General features: G+C 42.6%; 1 protein-coding gene across 1 annotated transcript in view; it reads left to right on the top strand.

The window, feature by feature from the left end:
• The window catches only part of RBM45 (RNA binding motif protein 45), a 29,090-nt gene extending 17,967 nt beyond the window's left edge, over nucleotides 1–11,123 (top strand). The window contains exon 10 of the mRNA XM_018561623.1: nucleotides 10,920–11,123. The gene's annotated coding sequence lies outside the window, so the exon portion shown is untranslated. The remainder of the gene's footprint in view (nucleotides 1–10,919) is intronic.
• The last annotated feature ends 1,281 nt before the right edge of the window (nucleotides 11,124–12,404 follow it).

Genomic DNA, 12,404 nt, shown 5'->3' with positions numbered 1-12,404 from the left:
GAAGCTGTACACAATTTTAAGCTTGTAAGAAGAGTAAATGCCCTAAGATCAGACAGTGCAATATTGCTGCCAGTAAAAGCTGTGTCCCTCTAATTTTCGGCCAGGCTTTGTTGCAAAATTGCCACCCCCCCGTCCACTGAGGGGATACTGGCAACTAAAGCACTCTCATTGGATGGTGGAATGGCGGGGCTTAGCAATGATGTCATGAAATATTGCATCCCCGAAGAGGGACTAAATCCATGAGAAGCTGGCTAATAAATGTAATAGGAGTTCTACTTATGCAAAACATTTGCTTTTAAAAGAGTAAAGTAGAATACAGGGGTTCACTCAGAGACTGGTATGCAATAAGACTGGATGCACAGGGATGTTTTTTCTTTTTTCCTAGAGTGATTTATTACCCATGATCACCACTCAATCACTGGCGCTCGCTGCAGATAGGGAACAATAGCGTGTACCGTGTAATTGGGAATTACTTGCTAATGGGAGCACAATGTTTCTAAATGATGCAATCAATCGGCACTACATGTATGATGATTTCTATATATTAAACACTGGGTGGTGATCGCATGTGTGCCTAGCCAAAAGAAAAAAAAAATATCTTGTCACTTGTTTTGCAACCTGCACATGTCCCCAGGCATGTGAAGACATTTCCTGCAGGCATAAGATGACATATTGTCCTCCTTCATCCTAGGATTAGGGTGCATACTGTGACCGTAAGTTTTAAATACCCACGCTTTAAAGGAGAATTATGGGGAGAGTGAAATACACTTATCCCCATAATTAGGGCCAACCTGTGAAACTGCAGCAATCGCATGTCGGCTCTATTGATCGAGAACTGAGCTTTCACATCCCGCCGGTCGCTCCGTTCCTGACCTTCCTGCAGAGGGGTTGACTGTCGGTCACTGCCCTCCGCAGGGATTACCCCCTCCCCTCTGTGGTCCTCCAGCACTGACTGGATAGAGGTTACTTGCCGATGTCAGCGTATAGTGGGCAACAGCTCGCTATATGCTGAGTTTTGGGTCACAGGAAGACATAGTAAATGTGACCTGAAGGAGAGCCATGGCCAAAAAAAGGTTGGCCATAGTTTACTTTTTATCACTGCTTTTAGACGTTGCCCGGTCCTGGTATATTCACTAAAATGGAACTGCTTCATTCTCTTCTTTGTCTTGCTTGACCGTAAGATTGATGTAAAGATGTATGCACAGCCAAACAGACATCAGAGAAGAGACTGTAACACATCTTGATCCTTACAATTTAAGCACTATGTGCCAAACGTGTCAAGGTTTCTTCTCTCCTGTCTGTTCATCTGCGCATATCTTTATAATAAATCTTACGGCCTAGCAAGAAAAACAAGGTTATGGAGTCCTTTTCATTTGATTGGAATTTTTTGAGTATTTGCAGTGCATTTAAACACGAGCGATCCACAGGATTGTTAATCTACATGGACTGAAAATTTCTACATTATTCCCCATTGTAAAACCAGTCCCATTTTAAGGAAAACCAGGCATTTCTCAGTGCATGGGAGAAGCAGACACTGGCGTTTTACACGTTGTGTGTGTGCGTCCATTTCTGGGACAGCCATTGGTCATGTCATTGTACAACCTTGATTTGCTTATAGTTCTATAAAAAGACCCCTCAGTATATGAGGGGATAAAATCACTTAGATTACGGAGCCACTTGGGGAAGGGGGGAGGAGTCCGGTGACGTCAATGTCCGTGACATCACCGGATCTCCGACGGGACTCCCGGAACCCAGCGGAGAGGTGAGTATTTTCATTGGCGATCAAAAAAATGTTAATCGATCAAAAAGATTAACGATTAATCGTGAAATGAATCGTTAATTTTCACAGCCCTAGTATAAAGTTATTTTCTCTATAGGTTGAACTCGATGGACTTGTGTCTTTTTTCAACCTGACTATGTAACTATTTATGGAGTTAAAATAATAAAAATCACACCGACAAGAATCCAAAACTTTTCAGAGTGTTACATCCTTGGTCCCCTGCTGCGCTCTATGGTGTTCATGCCAGACCCAATGTCACTAGAGGACATGCTGATTGCAACAGGGACCAGGAATGTGACACTCCCGGGAGATTTCTCAAGCTGCAGTTTCACTCCTTCCTTATTACAGCAACAGTCAGTGATACATGCAGTGGGAGACATGTTTACTGTCTTTTAGGATGGGACACTTTGTTTACATATTTATTTTCGGGACAGTTGCTTTAGGCCCCATTCACACCTATATTTTAGCTGTGATTAGGGATTCCTGCATCAGGAGCTTGTGTTTTCCTGCAGCAGAAATCCCGAATCTGCTGTTTACAAACGGCAACTGACACCCAATCAAGCTAATGTCCAGGTGACAGCCGCTGCATTTGAGCGACGGCACAGCCTGTGCAGAGATGCAAGTTATGTTTTTCTTCCCACAGAGGAGAAAGATACAAGGGAGGTATCTCAAACATTTGATTAATGTGGTTGACTATCACAGTGGTCACGTGACAGGGAGCCTGTCCTACCACATGTTACTCTGAGACCATGTTCTGTCGCTGACAGCACAGGCTCCTTGCTGGGGGTGCGCAATCGAGTGTGCTTCCAGCACAAATATAGGGTACACATACTGTTGTGTGTCAGCACAACATAAGGTCGAGTCAGTGCTACCACTTATGCATGTAGCAGGCCTTGAGGAATGAAAGAGAAGCAGTTATTGTGGACTTGTCTGACGATTACTGAATATTAAGTACTTATGATAGGTTTACATTTGCCTCTTTAAAAAGTACCCCTTATGATTGGCCTTATAAAGAAACCGGAATAATTTCTGTTTTTATTAATCATCCAACCATGTAAAAAACAAATTCCTGTTCACTATGAATACCCAATTATGTGCTATGAAGAAGGTAAAAAGACATTTGCTTTTCAAATATTCTTGCACAAGCCCTCTTGTGGCTAGTTCAAGGTTGTGTTCCCCATAAGACACAAATGTTGGGTGCTAGAGACATTTCATTCCCTTAAAGGAGGGGTGTCCAAACTCTGGCCCTCCAGAGTTGGCTCCAGAGCTGTGGCGAAACTACAAATCCCATGAAGCATCTCTCTCCGGCAGTCATGTCTGTGAGAATCTTGCAAAGCCTCATGGGATTTGTAGTTCCACCGCTGGAGGGACGCAGTGTGGACATGCCTGCCTTAAAGTGACTGAAAAATGAAGCTAATCTGAGCTACTCTGTCCTATTATTGTGCGTAGTAAAAAAATATGTATTCTGAAATCAAGGAAGGGTAGGGGGGAGAACAATGAATCATTCATAACGTTAAGATATGCCAAACAGCTGCTTAGATGGTATAGGAATTTTTAAAGTGGTAACACTCTCATGCCGCTACAAACTTTGAGATAACAGTCGCCACTGCTGTGAAATCACTTCATGTTATTGTGATACTCTGAATATTGAAGTGCGGTGAGGAGCGAGTGTCTTCATTTCAGTGTTCTGGTAAATATAAGAGATAAGACATGACACTAGGTATGTTTCTCATTAGAAGAGTTCTTGGCTCTTGCGCTGCCTTGGCATTCAGTCAGCATTTAATTCTCCAGCTTCCAGACTGGCAGAATCATTTTACACTGCTTTCATGCTCTCCTGGACACGGTTACAAATAACAACCAACAATGTATCAGGGAAACCTTTGATCAAGCGGCTTGTTTGCTTTCAAGCTTTGACCTAAGAGGTTTTCTCTTTTCAAAAAGGGTTCATATTTGGAAAGCCCATTTAGTAACATCTAAAGCAGGGGTAGCAGACCTCCGGCCCCCCAGCTGTGGTGGAACTACAAATCCCATGAGGCATTGCACGATTCTCAGACATGACTCCTGAAGAGAGATGAATCATGGGATTTGTATTTTCACCACAGCTGAAGGGCCGGAGGTTTGCTACCCCTGATCTAAAGGTTTAGAAGGCTGAGGATTACTTTGGGAAAATGTAACTGTCATACCTTTGGTAAAGTTGTCCCTTAGAGAACTATGGGGTGATTGAATTACACTCATCCCTATAGGTCGAGCCGACATATGTTACAAGTCGGCTCTATTGGTCAGGAAGTGAGCGAGCGGTGTTGTGTTTTCGCTTACTTCCTGATCATCTCCCTGCAGAGAGTGGTGACTGTCAGTCACCCACAGGGATTCCCCCTTCCCCTCTCCGATCCTCCAGCGCTGACTAGAGATACGGACGGGGGCTGGCATAGCTGGCTCTGCCTCTAGATGGGATGAAAAATTGCATAAGCAGCGATTAACTTTAGTGAAAACTTTCTGCAGATCCAGAGATAGACAGCGGAAGCCATCTGCAAATCTCAACTGTTCCTCTATAGAGCTAGCCGTTGTCTGTCACCTCTTAAGTTTCCCATTGGCCAATGAAGCTGTCAATCATGTTCAAAAACAAATACTAGGGAAGCAAGTGGCTTCAGGACCAGCCTCGACTTTTCAGGCTTGCAACAGGTTTACCTTAATCAGAAGCACTTTATAAAAGTCGTTTGGTGTGAGAACAGGTCCCCTGTGCAACCTACTGAGCAGTTAGGCAATCTAGTCACAATCTCTGTTCCACCCAGGCACCTTCTACCTCCAAGTGGTACAGAAGTCTCCAAGGAAGGCCTAGTCTGACTACTACTTAAAAGTGCTCTGACCTAGTGCTGTTCCTCCTATTTGAAGGTCAAAAGTCTAATTCAAATAGGAATGCTAGTAGTTTTGACTAAATTTAAGGATAATTGCTTACTAGCAATTAGGCATGCAACAATACTAGTATCAGTATATGTGGGCGAGTACACGCATCGAGCTGGCCAAACAGCATGGAGCCAGCTTCCCAGGCAGTCAAGAAGCCGGGCGGTAGTTAATGACATGCCGCCCGGCTTCCTGATTGGCTGGGAAGCCGACTCCATGCTAGCGGAAGTATCGGTACTATGTATTGGCGAGTGCCAAAAGATAAATATTGGTGCTCATACTAGATACAGAAAAACTGGCGCCTGTGCATCCCTACTAGTAATATATCCTTTCGAGCTGCAGCCTCTGAGCATGAAAATATGAGTATTTTGTATTCCTTGGGAAAAGAAGAAAACATTTGTGAATTGCTGATATGGTGGACAAGTAACCCAAAGGAAGCATATTCCATAAGCTTCTGAGGAAGCTGGCATATGGTGTTCTATTATTTATCAGATTGTCATATACACAGTCAATCTAAAACTGGGAAACAGAAGCCTGCTTCTTGATACCTGGCCTCATACACAAAGTGGGAGTCACAAAGAACACAATATATTGTGAAATCCGTCAATGTACAGGGTATTATAAAAGCTTCTGCTGGCATACTGCCAAAAACCAAACCTCCCACCGCTGTTGATGCATTTCCAGCATCATCACAAAAGGTTTATGCAAATGTTTTCTTGCAAAGTGTAGGGGACTATGTACTCAAGGCGGCAAAGAATAGAATATGTATCTGGCATGTAATAAGTAATGTCTGTTAAATACAATAGCACAAGGACTACAGATAATCCTGCATTATGTTATCTGTCTGAGAAGCTTTCTCTAGAAAAGGATCATAGCCAATCCATAATACAGCTCCCACTAGAGATCAGATCTGACAGCAGTCGCAGAGTGTTAATGACTGCATTTACAAATGAGCCCCAAATCCACCTGGAACCATGTTTTTTAATATCTATGTCAATGGGGCCTTATGTGAGCAATATAGTAAAATTGCATTTGAATGTTATCCACTCAAACGTACTGCTATAGAATGGGCTTCGTATGATCCCTTTCCATTAAGTCACGTGACACCCCCAAAAAATGTATTTTTCTGATTTATTTGGTGCATCAGAATGTTATGGGTGTACCAATATGAATGCTGTTACTTTTCCTTGTCTTGCTCTCACATTTTTACAGACAAATTGCTACTGACAAACACCTCAAGGGCTAGGACTTTAGTAGGGGTTGCTATTTAAAATCCAGAAAGGAAAGAAAATTCCAACCTATCTTCTAACTGCTGCATTTCAGGCCGCATTCTCCCAGGCACAACCAAAGTTGAGCTATGGGTAAAATCACTAATTCTATGTGGTGGGGTCTGTCAGTAACACAGCAGTTTCTGAATTTCCCCGTTGCATAGTTTTATTACCTGTTGGTCCTGTCAGTAGATTTGTTCTTTTTCCATTCTCTGTACTATGGTCATAACATTCATTCTGTAGTGAAAGCTCAAAGCAGGACAAGTTAGTCTTAGATGGCACTTTTATTTTAAATGGGTTTTAGGTAAGAGACACCAATCAGAGCCAAACTTCAACATGCACTTTTGCAGTAATTACAGCAACATTATATAAATATGTTTTTTATTTTGGGATAGAGGGTTAATCCATATAAATTAAAGCTGACCTTTTGTAAACACCCCCTGTAGTGTTGTATTGTTTGCCCCAACCCATATAATTAAATTGCAGAAAAACAAACTGCCGGTGCTAATTCTATTTAACCCCTTCACGACTGACGACATACAGTGTACGTCGCCAGCATCGGGGCTGTTTAAACAGACCGCCGGGACTCTGTTTCAACTTGTAAAGCCGACTGTCGGCTTTACAATAGAAGCGATTCTGGCGACTCAGCTGTCGCCAGATTGCTTCTAAGGCCCGGTGAAGGGGACCCCCCATCGCCCGATACCCCCACCGTGCTTCCCAGGCTCCGTTGCCCCTCCTACGGACTCGGGACCAGTTTCTCTGGTGTCCGCGTGAAGCTGGGGAGGAGATGGCTGAACCTCCGTTCGTTTATCCCCTCTCCGTTCTATGAGATTGCATCACTTCCGGTCCCATAGCTGTCAGTGCTGGGCTCCTGAAGATCTGCACTTCAATAGCTTATTTTGGAGTGTAAAGGTGACACTGGGGGTCTTTTGGACCCCCAGCATCACCTTAAAGAGTACCTGTCACCACCATCTGCTATCACATGGGGGGCTTGTAAGCCCCCCTGTGATGGCAATCAAAGTTAAAAAAAAATGTAATTAAAATCTTAAAAATAATGAAACAAATTTTTTAAAGTCCCGCGTCCCCACATAAACACATGTCGGGTGCGCCTACATATGAAAACGACTAACGTGCTTCACATGTTGGGTATCGCCGCGCAGGCCGGAGTGAGAGCAATATTTCTAGGGCCAGTATTTTTGGGTATCTCTAAATTGATGACCTGTAGGCGCTTTCAAAGCGTCTATAGACTTTTTGGGGTACTGAAATTTGTCGCCGTTTCACGAAAACACAAAATTTTAAACCTGGGAATGTTGGGTATCCGTTGTAACCTCGTCTTTTATATTTTATTTTAAAAAATTGGTATTTTATTGTGTTTAGGGGCATTTTAAGTACATGTTTCACTTAATTTTGGGGTTTGATAAGGAGTTGCGATATCGTGCTACATAAACATTTGCAACTGCCAACATTTTATTCTATAGGGTCTTGGCTTTCAGAAAATATATCATGTTTAGGGGTTTTAAGTAACTTTCAGGCCTAATGTGGAATATAACATGGGTACGAAAAATTTTAAAAAATGGCCTCAGTCATGAAGGGGGTTAAAGAAAGTATTCTGTATGTCGGTTTTGATCTTGCACCTAGTTACACTTTAAGCTTTACCTTTTGAGACCTGCAGCAAGCCACACGTGTTTAAAAGTTAACTTTGCCTAAAGTGACCCTCAACTCAGGAGTTACATTTTAAAATGATTTAAGTAGTACCTAATTAGCAAAAATGTATCTTTGTGCATAACTTGGCTGTAGAACCTAAAATCATCTCTGAATTGGTGCTGACACTGTCCTTCCTTCTGGAGGGGGGCTACTTGTGTTCTCCATGGTCCTTGGGTGTGTTGTAAAGTAGTCACCGCTCCAAGCTCACTCCCATGATGGACTACAATCTTATGTTTAGTTTACTAATTTGTATTGAGATTGTAGTCTGTGGCGGGAGTGAGCGGTATGTGTGAATGTGAGATGGGGACCTTAGATTGTAAGCTCCTTGAGGGCAGGGACTGATGTGAATGTGCGCTGTGTAAATTGTTGGCGTTGTATAAATAACAATAATACATCTTATTATATTATTAACAGAGGATCTACAGCTGAGTAAAACACAAAAAAAAGCTACATTTTTGTTAATAAGGTGCTTGAATACATTGTTCTCAAATTTATCTCCTGAGTTTAGTATCACTTTAAAAAAATGTTATCAAGGTAATATATTACATAATGTCATTTTTGAGGGGTGTAGCTGTCATTGTAAAATCCATTTCTTAGCAGTTTGTCTTGGCATGCAAGTGCTGCTACTTAAGGTGGCCATACACTTTACAACCATCGCAAGACCTTAGTCTTGCGATGGTTGTAAAGTAATTAAAAAAACGTACGATCTGCCCATCTAGGACAGTCAGATCGTGCTTGCGATCATCGCAAGCCCGCCCCCCCTGAGGTGACCGCAATGCTGAACGGGCAGTGTGCGCGTGCGCACACCGGCCCGTTCGGCATTTGTCTTCCGAGCATCATTCAAACCAGCCGAAAATCGTACGATTTTTGGCTGGTTTTCTAGTGTGCTCCTTAGACAAAAGACGTGCGACCGTACAGTAGAATCAGTCGCACGTCTTCATTCACACTGCACGATTCTCGTACGATCGTGGGATTTCCCGTGATTCTCGTACGAGAATCGTGCAGTGTATGGGCACCTATAGAGTGGAACTATACTCCTCCACCCCACCCCCCTTCCCGCTCTCTCGCTACATCATCGCCTGTTCTTCTCTTGGGTTCAGGATATTTGGCCATCTTAATTGGTCGTCCCAGAATGATGCAGCTCCTGCCCATGTGCGGGAGTTTTTATTTTTCATTGCCGGCATATGCCAAAATTGTCCACAAGATTGTAAACAATTAAGAATCCGTTATTGCTAAAGAGGTATAATCTGACTCCTGCAACAAAACCTGCCTGTTCACACTTATTTTATTTGTAACGTTCCACTAAAGATCAGCCTCACCATGAGCAGATTTTACTGGTAAGTGGTTGCTGACAAAACTGTACCACTTGCTGCATCTCTCATGGTTTTTAGAAGGGTAAATATCCCCACAGTAATTCTGTGTTCCACGCGGTGCTTATGCATGTTCTAAGGTTAGCTGATGGTGTCACACTGCCCCAAGGGTTTCTCCACACAGAATATAGATGGAGTCATTTGAAATTCCAGAGTGTGACTAATTTAATACAACTTTGGAAGAGGTCACAAGCTACTGCAAGGAAATTTCACTATTAAAGCCTCAGAAAACTGTAAGCTGGCAATTTAACTGAAACCTCATATTCCACTTCTTAATGGACTCTGGTGGGTTGAATCAATTACCTGTCTGAACACAGTTTTTATGTATGCTTCCTATTCAGTGTTCTCAGGTATACTTGTAGAGTTGGTGTACTTTAAAGAAGGGAAAGCATTTTTTTTAATTGCATAACACCTGTACCTACATTGCTGTATTTAAAATGTAAGTCATACCATTAATTTTGGATAGAGTGGTGAGGTGTTGGAACCCCTGTTTGGGTTTTCATTGTGTCCCCCAGCTAGGCTCTTTGTCCTGGTTACTGCAGTCACCAGGACTAAAAGTGAGGGAAAAATTTTTTTTTTGAGTTGTCATTAAAACACAAATATAGGGACACTTTTATATAGGTTCTTATATAGGTTAGATATAGGTTCTGGTGACATCTGTCTCACTTCTTGTTGTGTCTACAGGACAAGTAAAAGGAAATCTCTCCATTTAAGATACAGCAAAAGAACCTGATGGGGGTTTTAACCCCTCCCTACTCAAACTTCAGCTTTTGATATGATTTAACGTTGGTTGTATTTCAGCCTTCGATTCCCTTTTTGTCAGGTTGAATGGGGGAAGGGTTATTTGGCTGCATTTAGTTTTAGAGACCGTGCTGGGATTCAGACTTTGCATCTCCATACAGATTCTCCTTTTTTTAAGCAGTGTTTCAATGCCAGTTGTACATATGTATATGTTTAGGGGAGCCAGTTGTCTCATTACATGCTAATCCTAAGCAAATTGTTTGTTTAGTCCACATTGAACTTAGTGTGCTGCTATGTAGACAAGTAGTAACACCATAGAGCTCCTTCACTTTCATGATGCCATCATGCCTCATATTCATCCTACATGATCTAGCCATCAGAAGTTGGTCCCATGATACCAGTGAAAGCTGAATACCAGATGCTAGTTGGCAATAAATAATCATGTGTATAAGTCTTGAGTAATCCAATAAAGCAAAAATATTTTACTGCTGAAAGCATTCTTCTCTGGAAAAAGATGTGATTTATAAATTTGTCTATGTAAGTAACAGTTCATGTCCTGTGATACATAACGGACCAATAGTTTAGGTGGGGCTGGCCTGCAAACAGACATCAGGATCCTTTTTGTAAGGGCTGGTTCACAGTTCACACCACAAACTGTGCGTTCGAAAGCAGTCAGCCTCTGGAACGCACTGTATCGCAAGCCGGCTTGCTCCATGCGTTCAGGGTTGGCAGGGGGCGTGGTGGTGCATTGAAGTCAATGGCACTTCAACTGTGCCCCTTGCCCGCAGTGTGATCGCCTGCACTCGAATGCGTGGCACATTAGTGCCTTTGTTCCGGTCCAGTGCGATCTGCACAATGTTTGCAGACCGCAGTGGACCCGGAAAACAGGCACTAATGTCCCGGGCGAAAGTACTGCAGGCTTGGGTCGTGGTTGCGGTGCCATTGACTTTATGCACCACCACACCCCCTCCTGTCCCTGGACACAGGGAGCCGGCCGGGTTGCAATACAGTGCATTCGAGGCTGACGTCTCTGGTGTGAACCGGCCCTAATAGTCTAGGAGTGTGTTTTTAGTAGAAGATGATGCAGTGTTTGGATAATATCTGTGAATGACACATTTAGATATCTATTTTCATAACTGTGTTGTGCTCTTTCTACAGACCACAGACTAAGTTATGACATGACCCTCAGCTGACTGACTGAAACGTGACAGGAGACTGCTTTTACGTACTGGTTTAGTAAACGTTTGCTCATAAAGACTTTTCATGGGAAGAGAGAATATCCATGTGTTAAATATTGCATTTCCAAATAACGAGTTACAATGCTTATTCGATCATTAGAATTGTTTTAATTCTCTTTTTTTTTTCTTTTATTTGTGACTACCATGTTGCTATATGCATTGTGAGAATAAATACATTTCCATACATTATTGTTGTGTGTGTGTTTTTTTTTACAGTAAAGTCAATCATTGTTGACCATGGCAATCGTAGACATTGACATTAATGGGAATTTACATTTAGTGACACTGAACTCGGGAGTTAAATCCCAATAGTTGCATTCAAACACCCTAACTATATTTTTTTTACAACTGTGGCCTATTTGTGTATCACTCAGCTGTAGATCCTCAAATCATCTCTGAATTGGTGCTGACACAGTCCTTCCTCTGGAGGGTGACTACTTTTGTTCCCCATGGTCCCTGTGTGTTTTGTAAAGTATCCACCGCTCCAAGCTCACTCCTGTGATAGACTACAATCTCACGTTTTGTTTACTAATTTGGGAGAGAGCATGGAGCGGTGATTACTACAACACACACCATGGGGAATAAAAGTAGCTCCCCTCTAGAAGGAGTTTCTCTCGTCAACCTCATTAACATACGATAAAGAAGCCAGGGTTATAACCCCCTCACCCCTCATAGCCCCTCCTAGTATTTACAAAAGGAGAAGCAAGCGAAAATTGTAAACACTTAAGAAGCCAAGAAACCCTAACACATGTAAAAGCAAACTGCAAGAAACATTTGTACAAATATTTTTTTAGCTTAAGCTATGTGTAGGGGGATATATAACAAATCTAAAATAGGTTTTATGCCAATTTGGCTGCAAAAGTAGATATACACTAAGCTGAATATCATTAATATGCAATATTTCATATTTACCTGACAGTTTTTAAAATTGTTTAGTCTCACCCATTATAAGGAGCAGGGACGGACCTGCTGCCGGATAGTGTCCGATGATCACACTGGTATCCGGCAGCCCCCTCATGATCCGACACTCCCGGCGCAGAGATTAGGGGGCTGAGGCGGGAGCCGAGAATAGAAAAGCCGGCAGGCATTATAGGGGGCAGCCCTGGGCCTCGGCCTTGAGAACCCTACAAACAGCCGTCTGAGTACATGGGCGCGCTGTGACACACACACGTTTTTCTGCAGCCTTCCCCACCAGAAAACAGCCAGAAGAGGTGAAGGTCAGTTATTAAATAAAATTATTTTTTGTAGCCCAACTGTTGCAAGTAGAAAACTTGCTGTGGAGCCCCTGCTAATGCCCCTCCCCCCCAGCTTTTGCACATTTACAGGTGACATTATGTATTCCAAGCTAGTCTACAGGTGAAACTCGAATAATTAGAATATCGTGCAAAAGTAATGGCAATAATTG

This window comes from Nanorana parkeri, unplaced genomic scaffold (assembly GCF_000935625.1).
Source record: "Nanorana parkeri isolate BGI_ZX_2015 unplaced genomic scaffold, ASM93562v1 scaffold534, whole genome shotgun sequence".
Lineage (NCBI taxonomy): Eukaryota > Metazoa > Chordata > Amphibia > Anura > Dicroglossidae > Nanorana > Nanorana parkeri.
Note: the sequence above shows the minus strand (reverse complement) of the source record. Positions and strands in the feature narration are given on the sequence as shown.